Below are 14,609 nucleotides of genomic sequence, written 5' to 3'. Positions count from 1 at the left end.
GTCACGGCGCTGTTCCGCTCCATACTGGGACCTGATGATTCACAGTAGATCATGCTCGACCGGGTCCACAGAGCAGGGCGGTGGGGGGAGCCAGTAAGCGCCCTCCGGATATCTTAGCGTGCCTGCACAATTTTGTGACTAAAGAAAGTATCCTGCAGAAAAGGCGCAACCTTTCCCAGGTTCAGTTTAGGAGGAACATGTTACAGCTGTTCCAGGATCTCTCGCTGCGGACATTTCAGAGGCAACGAGAACTTAAGCCCATCACAGAGCACCTTTGAGCGCACTCGACGACCTACACCTGGGGTCACCCCTTTCGACTTGTGCTCGCTGGGGAGATCAGCTGGGCCAGGTGAAATCGCTGCAGGAAGCACGTCGGATCCTGAGCCTGGAGGAGCCGGAGAGGAGTGATGGGCCACATGGAGAAGCTACTTCCGAGGACCGCCGCATTGGCGGCGGAAAGAGAAGAAGCAGAGGCAACCAAGGCCGTCTGCGACTGAACAAGCGCTGGAGAGAAAGTCTGTATTGAATAGCCTCGCGGCAGGGCCCAGTGCCTAGATGCAGACCGTCCTTGAAGGTCGTTGCATAGGTCTGGGGTCGTTTGAGAGTATTGGTGAAGCTGCTGGAGTTGGGTCTGGGCGGCGGGGTCTCTGGGCGCCGAATAACAACCTTGTGAGGTGTGGGCGACGCCTGTCTGGAACTTGCCTCTGTTTGGACATTCGCTAGAGGACTTGTGCGAGTTAGATGAACACCTGTTGTGTACCTTTGTTTTATGTTGTAGTGCTTCCTCCGGAAATCCTGGGTGCCCGAGACATGATCGCTGCTCTTTCATGGGTGAGCCCTCCCCCGGGTGGGATGCGGGGGCTGTCCCTGGGTGGAGGCCTATGGTTGACGAGCTTCACTCCCTCAACTACCCATGTCTTTTAAGTGTTTGAGCCTTAATGTTCGTGGGCTTGATAGTCCCGACAAGAGGTTGGCAGTCCTCTCTGCCCTGGAGCGATCCGGGAGCCATATATGCTTACTACAAGAAACGCACTTACTGTCTACAAACACTTATTGTATGCACTCCAGGTGGTTTCCCTGACAATTTTGGTCTTCTGCGCCTACAAAGCATGCTGGAGTGGCGATCTTGATCTCGGGGGCCTTTCCTGGGGAAGTACTTGCTAAGATATATGACGTTAAGGGTAGGTTCCTGGCCATTAGAGTGCCCGTCCAGTCCTTCCACTTCACAGTAGCTACATTATATGCCCCCAATGACCGCCAAGAATCATTCATGAAACAAGCTATATCCCCTATGCTCGCTACACCGGACAGGGCTATACTTGTGGGGGGGAATTTAATTTGGTTATGGACAATGACTTGGACCGATCTGGACAACGTTTTGGGTAGACGGGGTGCTAACGCGGCGGGGCGACAGTGGCTGGCTGACTGTGACTTGGAGGACGTCTGGAGGAGGGCGCACCCGACTCTTCGGGACTATTCATTTTTGTTCGGCGTCCTCCAGGACATACACGCGCATAGATTTCTTTCTGGCCTCCTCAGAGCTTAGTTCTCGAGTCAGGGACAGCGCGATTGAACCCCGGGCCTTGACGGATCACACCCCTATTACATTGGTGGTCCACCTTGATGCGGGTGAGCTCGGGCCCCCAGTTGGCATTTTAGGGACACTATGCTACAGTCTCGGCCGGTGGAGGAGGCGCTGCTGCGAGCGATTCTTGACTATCTTAGTCACAATGACGATGGGAGGACCAGCTTAGAGACTCTTTGGGAGGTGCTGAAGGCCGTGATCCGGAGGAGGTGATATCTCTCTCGGCCAAGGATAATAAAGCTAGGAGAGAGCTGAAAGAGGCCCTGGAGAAGAAAGTGTCTGCCTTAGAGCGTTCTCACAAGCACACTAGTGCCCCTGGGGTGTGGAGGGAATTGGAGAAGGCGCACCATAAGCTGAAACGGCTCGATTGGGATCGGGCGGAGTATGCAGTTGCCCGGCTTAAGCATAAATTCTACGTGGGGGTAATCGCTGCGGGAAACTCCTTGCCCATAAATTGAGGGCCCCGGTGATCGGCCAATGCGATAAAAATGGTGCGTTCCCCGGCTGAGGGGGGTAAGGTCAGATCAGCAAATAGCTGAGGTGTTTGCAGATTTTTTATAGAGAGTTGTATATGGCGGACGCGGGGAGCAGAGTGGATCCTACCTTTTATCTCATGGAATGTAAGATTGCCCTGCTCCGTAAGCAAGATGCGGCCTCCCTTGACCAGCCCATACGAATAGAGGAGGTGATTGTGGTGATTTCTCGCCTTACGGTTGGGAGGTCGTCTGGCCCTGACGGCTTTACTGTACTTTTTGCTCTGAGTTGGCCCTGCTCTTGGTGCGGCTCTTTAACTCCTTCTTACTAACAGGATCCCTCACGCCTAGCATGTTAGAGGCTACCATCACGGTCATACCTAAGCCTGGGAAGAACCCGGAGGAATGTGGTTCGTAACGGCCTATCTTGCTCCTAAATATTGATGCCAAGTTATTTACGGGTATTCTAGCGCAGCGACTTAATCCCTATATGCCGGGACTCATTGACCCGGATCAGGCAGGCTTCATTCCCCACCGACAGTGCGGGGACAACACGAAGCGGCTCCTACACTTAATAGATAAAACTAATAGATCTCATAGGGAGGCGCTCCTCCTCTCCATTGACGCGGAGAAAGCATTCAACCGTGTGCATTGGCCCTATCTTCTCCGGGTGCTGGAATGCTTTGGGCTCGGACCGGCGTTTCGGACCTGGATTCAGTGTATTTACAGTGCGCCTACATCTGCAGTCCGCGTGAATGTGGTTCTGTCGCCTCCGTTTCCGATAGGGTGGAGGACGAGGCAGGGGTGTCCGCTCTCTCCACTACTGTTTGCGCTTTATATGGAGCCCCTTGCTCAGTGCCTCTGTGGTGATACTGATATCTCTGGCATCAAGTATTGGGGGACCACCACCTCATTAGTCTCTATGCAGGCGATGTGATTCTCACCCTGGCGGATCCAATGGTCTCGCTGCTGGCGCTCATGGAGGCCCTCAGCGCATTTGGCCGTGTATCTGGGTTTAAAGTGAATACACAGAAATCTCAAGTCTTGAGTTTGTCAATTCTACCAGCGCATGAAGAGGCCCTACGGGCTCGATACTGCTTCATATGGTCAACGTCCCATGTGCCTTATCTGGGCATTGCCTTTGCAACGTCGGCGGCGAGAATGTCTAGCATGAACTATGCTTCCCTATCTCGGGAGATACTTGGGGACCTGGAGAAGTGGGGGAAACACGGACTCTCTTGGTTCGGCAGGGTCTCTGCGATCAAGCTGACAGTATTGCCGCGCATACTCTATGTGTTTCAGATGCTCCCTTTAACCCCGCCGCCGCGCACCATAGTGACCCTCCAGTCAGCTATCTTGAAATTCGTGTGGGGGGAAGGCCTGCTCGGATGCCGCGTCGTGTCCTGTACTGTCCACAGGCAGAGGGGGGCCTAGCTGCTCCTTGTCTACTGAGGTATTTCCAAGCCGCCCAGCTACGCTACTTGCTGGACTGGAGTCGATCGCTCACCGAAAAGCACTGGTGTTTTATGGACCAGGCGGTGGCCGGGTCTCATATCTGGAAGGAGCCCTGGCTCCGGCATAGGCACAGAGCATCAGGACTTTATTCCTCTCCGGTTACGGGTGCGACACTCCGGGTGTGGGATGCTCTGGCGACGAAGCGGGGTTTGACGACCTTCCCCTCCCCGATGTCTCCGATTTGCAAAAACCCCGACTTCGGCCCGGGTCTTCAGGCGGAGCGCTTTCAGCGCTGGTATGAAGGGGGCTGTAAAAGGGTTGCCAGCTTATTTGATGTGAATGGAGTAATGATCTTTGACCAGATGAAGGAGACTTATGGGCTCACGGAAGCAGACAGGTTGGCGTATTACCAAGTTCGGCACTGGGCCCTCCAGCCGGCGATCAGGCCGTTGGTAGCCAGACCGCTTACTCTGTTTGAGAAATAGCTGATGGGGAAAAAAGATAACAAACTGATGATTTCCGAATTGTACAAACTCTTACAGGCGGAGACGCAGCCCGCTAAACCAAGGGGCAGAGGAGATGGGAGGAAGAGTTGGGGAGGAAGCTAACAGAGGAGGAGAGGGAGAGTGTTCACTATAGAGCGCACCACACAGTCTACAACACGTCAGGGACAGAGACTGCCCACAAGCTTGCCACTTATTGGTACTATACCCTGGCTAGGGTGCATGCATGAGACCCTGCTAAGTCTGACCTCTGCTGGAGGGGGTGTGGCAACACTGGCACACTTATACATCTAATATGGCACTGTCCCAAGTTAAACATATACTGGAAAGGCATTCTTGATGACATAGACAGAGTGTTTCAGACAGAGATTCCTAGACTCCCGGCATATGTTATTCTGGGCTTACCCAACCCTCTTACCTTTCCTCTACGCTCGCGGAGGAGATGGCAGATGGCTCTAGTCCTCAACGCAGCGTTACAGATGATATTGGCTCTTTGGGGTTCGGACAGGGTCCCGACTTACACCTCCTGGCTATATAAGCTCTAGTTCATCTTGGCAATGGAGAAACTAACACTGGCGTCTAGGCAGAGGGTGGGAGATGTAGGAGACATTTGGAGGCCGTTCATTCAGATCCTCTCTGCGGAATTCAACGAATTAACTTGCCCTGCATATCTAAGGGTGTTGGGGCTGCTGGGAGATGCCTGAGGGGTGGTGGCAAAATGGTGCAGAGGAGGGATATGGGACCAGGGCTGTTCCTGTGGAACGGGAGATGGGGGGGCAGGAATAGAGGCACTGCTGGGGACTGCAAGGGGAAGCACAGTTTTGTTTTGTGTTTTGTAGGCACAGAGTTCTGTATTTGTCTGTCTATGTTTTATACCAATAAACAGATTTGATCCATAAACTGAGAATTCGGCCCTTCAAAACTCCAGGGATCAACAGGGAGCACCTTTAAGCTAAGAGAAACAACCAAAATGTCATGATCGCTAAGAACGGTCTCTAATACTTTTATGTCCTGTACCAAGGAAAATGTCTGATAGCTTGTAACCAAGTAATCCAAAATAGCAGCAACCCTAAGAGATTTGTGCATAAATCAGGCTGGAGAATCAGATGGAAATCTACCATTTGCTACAAGGGAATAATTTACCTTCAGGTGCTCAAGGAAAAGCTTTGCACGCTTATCAGACCTTATTTTATGGAGGAAAATGCAGGTTTGTATCCCAAATGCATCCTCTTTTTCCTCGTCCCAGCAGGATGAGTGGACTAAATTAGAAATTGTACAATTTAGATCACCAACATAATAACTTGCATTGCTGGCTCCGTATCATAAAACTCCTTAACAAAATGAAATACCTTAGCTAAGAGGCTGTCGAAAGGGACTCCAGGGGGGACATAAGAGTTTATCAACGCAAGTTAAATTACCTCTGCTCCTTCACCAGTGCTGTGTAGAATTATAGCTAAAAACAGATTGCTGGGGTCTCTGAAGCATTCATACTGCCAGTGAAGCCTATTGGACAGCAAACATGCTACCCCACCCTTGGCATGACCTCTCTTTGAAGGGGTAGCATTACAACAGAGTGAGTAATATTTATCACACAGTAACTCCCCAGTGGACCAAGTTTCTTGGAGGCAAATTATGTCAGCATTTAAAGAGTTCAAAAATGCAATTTTCTTCCCCTTACTGTTTAAACCTGCCGCGTTCCAGGATATGATGGTAAGCTCATTGCTACTGTGAAAGTGCTATTGGATGAGGAGTTGTGGATGAGCTACTTAACACAGCTGGTAGCCAGTTCCAAGAATAGGAATTAACGCTTAGATCATAGAGTGAACGCGTTGGAGGATCCCTAAATGACACTTCCCAGCCATATTTGTAACCCTGATAATCAGAGGGATAGTTGTCAAAATTATCTGGGGAATAGATATAGAGCTTTGTTTCCTCACACCATCGTAAAGATACTGTGAGGCCCTATCAGCTAACATGCTTCCCACATCGCTCAAGATAGGTACCACATCAATACCTTTACATTGTAAGCATTCAGGATTATTTAAACTTTTGTTAACAATCAGATTTGAATTAAAGGACACTCTGGACTTGGGACCAAAACCCAAATCCTCTAGAGTAACCAAGCATAAGTCACTACTTTCAATAAATCTGAGTGTTTCTGGCTCTGAAAAACGCTTTAACAATTGAGATCTATTTAAAAAAAGATCTGTATCAAATAAGAGCATAAAACCGAGAATCAAAGTATCCTCAGAATTTTGCATCTTTTCCCTTTTTGAGGGATACAACAAAACTGGCTTAAACTTCAGCCCCGCAGGGACTCCAAAAGGTTGTTCTAGGGGATTTAAAGGAAGCCTATGTGATTAAGATATAGGCAAATCTTGGATCAAAATTGAGTCGACCTGATCTGGCATGCTGGTGGAACGTAGAGGCACGGCCATTACTCAAGAGTCAGTAATTGCGGCGTGATGTTGGAGAACTGGAGCTTCAGGGGTTAGAGGTTCTTGTGGCTCAGAGTAATCCTCAGAGAATAGCACCTTTCTCTGTCCTTTTTTAGAGAACCTTCGGATTGTTTTTTTAGCCCTCTTAGGTTTTTTCCTTTTACACGTTAGCATTTGCTCTGAAAGACAAGAGACTCCGATCATAGATTTTGCCTTTTGTCGAGCTTGGAAGATGGGAAACATCCTGGACTGAGCTGTGAAGATCAGGAACCGGGCTTTTGCCTGATGAGAAATCTCTCAATACAAATCTAATGGAGTCTACTGGTCTTTTGGAGAAAACTAGATTCTTAGGTGGTATCTCAATCTGGGGTGCACCAGCCTGGGAACAAAAGTCAGTACCAAGAAATATATCCATGTTCACAGAAGCACATGGATGTGCTAAAGGATCATCTTTTTGTGGTGCAGATAATTCAGAGTTAACTCCTTTGCCGGAGTTTAGTTCCTTTAATATGGCTGTTATGGAGTCGAAGATACAGTCAGATCCCCCAACCATTTTTTTCTAAGGGATTTAAAATGGAGGATAAAAGTCACTCTAAGCTTAGAAGGGAGGAAGAGACCAATACATTTTGGTCAGGGGGATTACTTAGGAGATTAACATTTAAGCTCAAATCGGGAGTCACTGAGAGATGTGAACATAATGAAGTGTAATTGGAGGGAGTGCTAATAAAGAGCTGCAAACCTGTGGATGAAAGTAGGGAGGGGTGCAAGAGAGATTTCCCTACCTGACAAGACCCATATCTTTTAAATAGCTCCAAATCTAAATCCGGCGGGTAAAGTCAACCAGAGGGTTGTCCAGGCCAATACATCGGAGGGGGGAATTACTAACAGTTCTGAGAGGCAAGTCCTCCCTTGCAGGGGCCAAACCAGTGGAGTCATAGACTGAAGGAAGGGTTGCACTAGGATATGATGAGACGGCTTTGCAGGAAGCAGGAACCTCGATATTAGAGGGAGATGTTAGGGGCGTGGAAAAGCCTCAGATTGATTCTTCCAAAACATTGAAACGTGCTGATTCCTTAGGGTGAGGCCTAAGATTCAGAGGTTCTCCTGATGGTAAAATGTCTCTGCTGCAAAGAGATCCAGGCTTGGAGAGGTTAAGGGGAGCCTTCTCTTTGTCTCACAGAGAGAAAAATAGGTTTCTGCATTTTAGGCCTGACACGGCTGCTCCTTTGTTGCAAAGAGGGTTAGATTTGGTTTTTGAACAAGATCTCCCCGGCAGTAGACTGCCAGATCTCACTTTTTTAGCAGTCATTATGTCTTAGGAGGTTTTAATAGATGTTTTCCTTGGGCCACAACAAGAAATGATCCAATAAGCGAGAAACTCTGCTGGAGGGCTTCGGGCACAGATGTCAGTTAAGTATGAGAAGCAAAACAAAGTTGCCATTAAAGATAAATAGAGGCAGTATGAACTGGCGAGTCAACAGTACCTTATTGCATGGGTGAACAGGAAGCGCTGAAAAAGGCAGGAACAGGAGCTAAAACAGATGCAGGCAAATAGACAGGCGGGAGAATTTCCACTGCATGCTCCAGTAGTTCCCCTCCACCGCGATGGCCAACAACCTCCTCCCAGTACCTGACGCCGGGCCGGTGCCCAACTAGAAGAGTGGAGCAGGAGAAGGCAGTGTTGCTGTGAGGTCCAACTTACGAGCAGCTAGAGGAAAGTGCAGGCGCGTGGTGGCAAAGACAGGGCACCTCGGAGTCACCTGGTACCAGGTTCCCGATATCAGGTGCACCACACTGCGGGCTCTGTTCTGGATGTTGTGGGTGTTATGGCTGTAGAAACTGTTGCCACTCCTGGAACCACACTTCTGCGCACTCCTCACAGTTCCTCAGGGCTCCTTGCTGCCGGCGGGGCTCCAAACTCTGATATCCGATGTCCAGTTCCCACATGGGATGTGTGTGGGCTTTGATGGCCCACAAGAAGTGCCGAATGGAAGACCAAACAGCCGGTGGCAGCCGTGCTGACTCGCAGCTCATAGCGGGGGAGCCAGCGGCTGTCAGTCCACACAGGAATCAGATGGCGGACCAAGGATAAAAAACGGCAGCAGTAGCCGATCGATTTGTGGCTCACTCACGGTTCAGGGGGAGCCAGCAGCCGACTCAGCTCGTGGCTTGCTTCACGTCTAGCTTCATGTCTGGTGTTGACATGGCAGCTTAAAACTGAATTCATGTTGCAGTGTCTAGCCTGGGACATGTTTTAAGGTGCTAAGCTGGTATCATTTAATTTATAGGCCCTGGGTAAATGGTATACCACTTTACAGGGGACGTATAAGTAATTAAATATGAAAATTGGGTATAAGCCAGTATAACCATGTTTTAGGGGAGTGAGCCAAGCACTTTAGCAGTGGTTAGCAGAGGTAAAGTGAACAGAGTCTTAAGGACAACAAAAATTATTCCACAAAAATAGAGGCAGTGAGGCAACATGTTTGAGGTAAAGACCATCCTAAGGCTGACAGGTCTAACAATAACATTGTAATACCTGGCTTCCCTGTGGTGTCCCTTCCCACTACCATTCTGCCATGCAGTATCGCTTCAGCTAAAATGTTTCATTGTTGTTGACTTCTGTTGCGCCTTCTTCTCCATTCTTATTCATTAAGACAGCCAAAATCTTTTCTCAGTCCAAATCAGCAGCAGATGTGTGGGACTCTCCCACCGGTATTTGCAGAATCCCCTTTTATTTTTTTCCCTAGTCCTCAAAAAAGGATCTTGACACCCTAGTGTCCCTTAGGGGTTAACTCTTGTCCAAACGGTTGATGACATGCTAATAGCTTCTGCAACTCAGGACCAATGCACAGTTGCTTCCATCTAGCTGCTGAATCTGAATTAGCTAAGAAATGGCATAAGGCTTCAAAAGAGATGGTACAATTTTGTCATCCCCATATTCAATGTTTAGGTCATAACATCTCCACTGAATAGAGCCACCTGTCTTCAGATTGTATGAAAGCCATGTTTGAGGACTGTGGCTATCTCACTTTTGAAGCATTTGAAAACATTCTGCTGGGCTCATCTTTCATAATTGATATTCCTCCTCTACTCTGTTACCTACAGTGAAAAGCTAGCATGTGTACACTGCATCATTTTCTCAAAATGAGATTGTATTACTTTCTAGCTCCCACATCACATTACTCTGTTGCCCAGAACTCATTTTGGCTTCCCTGATGCCCACTATACTGGGGGGGGGGGGGGCACAACTGTCTCCTTGTTACAGAACATTTAAATAAACCCAGACTTGATTCGGCTGGTACTCTAATACTAAACATTAACTTTTTTATTATGTGGCTGGATCTTGTCTCGGAGATAATAATGGAAATTGTCTTGCTGTGCATGATGTATGTACATTGTTTGACATAGTAGAAAGTTGACAGTTAGCTGAGGCCAATTCTGCTCAAGTAACTGAGTTTGTTACCCTCACCATCACTAGGCATCTATTTTAGAATGGCATACAACTGCTACTGTATTTACTGAGTCCAAGTATGTCTTTGGAGTGGGCCATGACTTAAGGGTTCTATAGGGATTTGCTTACTTCTGCCAGTTCACCTATCAAAAATAGGTTCTATGTATAAATAATTGTTAGACTAAACTGCAAGTTTAATTTTTGCCAATAGCAATTTACAACAGCAGAGACTCTGTACTCATGGTGGAGACTATGTGCATAAAAAGATAGCCTTGTTCTATCTTTTTATGTGCAGCGTTCCCCACCCCAACTGCCGAATATCTGCAGTCTTAAAATTCCTATTAGTAAAATTAAACTTATAGTTAGTGGATACACAAAAAGTGTAAATTTACCTTTGTGAATCAGTTCCTTCTATGGTAATCAGAAAGCTACCTAGGGACTTCATATCTCGTTACGAGATCCTGTTAAAGCTGTACACTGTTTGAGGGACCCACTTTGTCTTTAATGAAGACAGACTGCTAAGCTCTAGGAATAAAGCATAATATATTATTATCCTGAGTGTTTGAGAAAAGTTGGGCAGTACAATTATACTATCAAGAAAAGATTAGTTGAGATCGGTGTCGAAACCCACCTTAAGTAGTCTGATCCACTGACCCTGGTACTGTGGTCAACCAGTACCATTCATTCAAGAAAACCAAGCTGAGCTTCTATTAAGTAGTCATGGCATGTGATGGCAGAAACTATAGCATCTTTGCAGGACATAGTGAGTAACACCTCATTTTCTCTGCCCCAACCTATGATCCAGAACTGGGGCTCCCACTTCGAGTGCACACAGAAGCCCTGTAAAATTGTGGACAACCTAAACAAAATGACATCACTTACTGTGTTTGCAGTAATGAAGAATAGTCACCCCAGACAATGGTCCTGAATCTGTTATACAGCTTATTGTCCCTGCCAAGTGTCACACTCCCAACCAACTGCCTCATTCTGAGTCTACCTGAAGCTACTCAGAGATTGATATTTTCCTTGTTATCCTGTTTCCTATGTATGTGTCTCAAATGACAATTAAGTTCAAACACTTACTGAGGTTTTGGAGGCAGTCATGAATGCTACAGCCCTCATACTGGGACTCACTTCAGAACAGTTACAGAGTCAGAGAACTGCCATAGTGCAAATGATCATGGATTTCGTCCTTGCTGCCAAGTGCTACATTTCGTGCAGAGTCTTTTTCTATTATACCAAATGCTTCCATTAGCACTCATGAATATTTAAATAATATTAGAAATAGTGCTAAGGAACTAATGAAAATAAATCATTGATTTTATTTAGTCAGCCAAAATATCTAGTCCTTGGTGGACAGACTTTTTGGAGGTTTAGAGAAAGAAGATTCTAGAAAATCTGCTCACAGGTTTCATTATTTTAGCTGCCATTTACATACTCCTCACCACTAATAAAGGAACTATCCCTTTGCTTCCTGAAAGTTCCAGACAATGATTATGATCACTAACTGTGATACTGATTAATGTTGCTGCATTTTTTATCTGCTATTAAAAATGCATATTAATAAAGAGTACAAGTTTACGTTTAAATAAAACCTATGCTAAATGCATACCATTCATCTCCCATCAAGGAAGACCAACTGTGGCTATGGCTGTGTGGTGGATTCTACATGACAGGAGTACACATAGTAATAACTATGGTGTAGCATATAAGGCAGCCTAGTGCAGTCTAATGTCATCTTTTAAGTCATTTTTGAATGAAAAGATCAGTTCAATCCACATGGAAGCAATGGGACGTTTCCAGAGTCCATGTGCGTCTTCACGGCTACGGATATGGACTCTGTCTCCACTCAGCGAATCACTGTGTCATGCCACTGGATAATTTAGGGCCGTGACAAAGCCTTCCATCTCATTGTGATTGTGCACCTAGTCAAGAAGGAGAATGGCCATATCAAGTAATCGGCTTATCGTCTCACCATATTTTTGGTGCTTATAGAGCCCCAATATACAACACTCTGCAAAGTTTAATTAACACAGGCCTGCGGGTTGCAAAAGAATTGTGCAGACCACAGTCCAGAAGGTTTGGGCAAGGGAGCAATCCCCAAACATTTGTAGAATGTTGCATCTGAGGTGTGGCAGCAAGGACAGTCTGATGTGACAGTAGGATAGATTTTGATAAGCCGAGCCGGGGTGAAGTAAGCTCTATGCAATATATTGTGTTGTATTTACTGACATTATGCATCAGAGGAAACTTTGTGCGAGTGTGAGAGTGCTCTATTTCATTATTTTAAGGTTAGAGATTGGCCAATATTTGTTTCCCTCTTATGGGGGATTATCACAAAAGGGTCTACAGACCTACCTGGAATAGCTCTGGCTAGCCAGGAGATGAGTCCCTGGCCAGACCCAATAGTAAAGAACGATTCAAGCAACGGGTGAGACCTGATTCTGTGTCAGTAACTCCCCAGAGGGACTCTAGCTCTTCAACAAGTGGTCCCTGTGTTAAATATTGTCCCGCCTGGAAGTTAGTTAGCTCTGTTAGTGTGTCAAAGGGATTCAGAACTCCATCATGGAGAATTTAACCTGTGTAACGTATGACAGAGCTCTCCGATATTCCTGCAGCACAACGTCCCCAGCTCATTGGAAGGCATGTTTGCCCTTAAGGGGGATTTCCAGAGTATAGGATGTGGCATTTGGAGCGACCTCCAAGGCCCTATGATAGTTCTAATGTTCTATATGCAGCAGTCTGTCTGGGGACTCAGGTAGGGTTGATTTAGGGATGAAGAGCTTATGAGCAATGGTTTGATTGCCCCGTTTGTTACTTCCACTCACTTCAGACAAATTGCGGCCAGCCAGCCAGTGGTCTGACCATTGAAGCGGCGTTGGCATAATAGTGCTTGCACATTGGGACCCTGAGTTCCCTCTGTTCTCTCTGTTCCGTGGGGAGCTTCAGCTTTGTCAAGGTGACTCTACCCCTCCCTTTGTTCAAGATTAAGGGCCTGATTAAGATTTTGGTTGATGGGTTACTCCATCACAGCGGTGACGGATATCCCATCTGCTGAAATATAAATCCCATAGAAAATAATGGGATTTATATTTCAGCAGATGGGATATCTGTCACCGTTGTGATGGAATAACCCATCCACCGAAATCTAAAGCAGGCCCTAAGTCCTCCAACTTGGTGTGCCAAACTTGGTGCGCCATGTGAAAAATAAATTATGAAGTAAGGGGATCGGCAAGGTAGTAAAGTAACAGAAAGGGGGTGATTTATTTTTCATTTATTTTCTTTAGCATGAAAGTTTATTACCGGTTTATAATAACCATATAAATTCTTCTTTTGTTTGTTCTGTGACTATAATATTTATCTGTTTTTGTAACTGGTTGCAATAGATTTGCTGTCATGTAATGTTTGAATTGTTATGCTTTCTATGTAGTGTGGTGCAGCACAGTGAATGGCGTGCTTTACAGGCTCTCACTAGGCTATGTGCAGTATGCTGCAATGTATTGCTTGATATAGTGTGGTGTAGTGCAATGCATTGCTGCCCCCCCCATGCTCTCATTGTCAACCTTGCTTATTCAGTGTACATAGCGGGATGCCCTGGATGCAGCATATAATGTTTCTTTGTAGCATGAGTGTTGTGAAGCATGCCTCTGTGTGGTACAATGCAGTGCAGTGCAGTGCAGTGTAGCTCAGCTCAGTGTGGTGCAGTGTAGCACAGGTACAATCCTGCATGCTGTCATTGCCCACCCCGCTCAAGATATATGTTTGTTATGATGCAGTACAGAATATCACTGGGTAGACTGGTACATTATTGCGTAGTATGGCTCTGAGTGGTGCAGTGGAGTAAGCACAGAGCAGTGCAATGGTCAGTGACATAAATAAAATTATGCCTCTCCCCTGCAAACTGTGATGAGAGGCCCCTGAGTCTCCGTATCTCACCAATATTAATTGGCCTTGGGCTTATTGCCCCCCCCCCACCGAAGGACTGGGGGCCACATGAAGAGCTGGGCCACCCCTGCACCATGGAGGCTGCAGGGGACAGTGTTACGCCTCTGGCAGTGCTGGCCCCACTGGCACTCATTTCTTGGCACCGCTTACCATGTAAATTAACATGAGAATCAGGTGCCAGCACTGTCCTTTGTTCAAGTATGGAGCATAATCACTAGTAGAGCATAGGCTTGTTCACCACCTGCTGGGGGCAAGAAAGGCAAAAACGCTAGGGATACAGAATTGCTCAATTCTGAGCAAAACTGAACAGAGAAACAGAAGGAGTGAGGGGAACAATAAGGAGAGAGGGGAGGTAAATAAATAGAAGGCGAAGGACTGTTGAGGAAATAATCAGAGTGAGAGAGAAATTGAGACATAGGTAACAGAAGACAATAGAAAAGGAGGAGAGTGGAAAGTGGAGAGCAGAAGGACACCAGAGTTACAGGACAATAGGGCTAGAAATCGAGGAGTGAAAAGGAGAATGTTGAAAGAAAGACAGAAGTGGCAAGGCAGAAACGTCGAGATATAGTAGGGTGCAAAATGGCTTAGGTGACAGTAACCTACCTTTTGTTTTCCACTCTAAACTTCAAAAGTAGTATTCAGTCATTAATAGTGCGTGCACAACATTCAAGTGGCCGCCCCACCTTTACAATCCTCTACTGCATATGCTCAAGAAAGAAAATAAAATTTTTTGGTTCTCCCTTGGTGTAGACTTTTATT

This window comes from Pleurodeles waltl, chromosome 7 (genome assembly GCF_031143425.1).
Source record: "Pleurodeles waltl isolate 20211129_DDA chromosome 7, aPleWal1.hap1.20221129, whole genome shotgun sequence".
In the NCBI taxonomy this organism is placed as follows: domain Eukaryota; kingdom Metazoa; phylum Chordata; class Amphibia; order Caudata; family Salamandridae; genus Pleurodeles; species Pleurodeles waltl.
The sequence above is the reverse complement of the archived record's forward strand: the minus strand, read 5'-3'. Positions refer to the sequence as shown.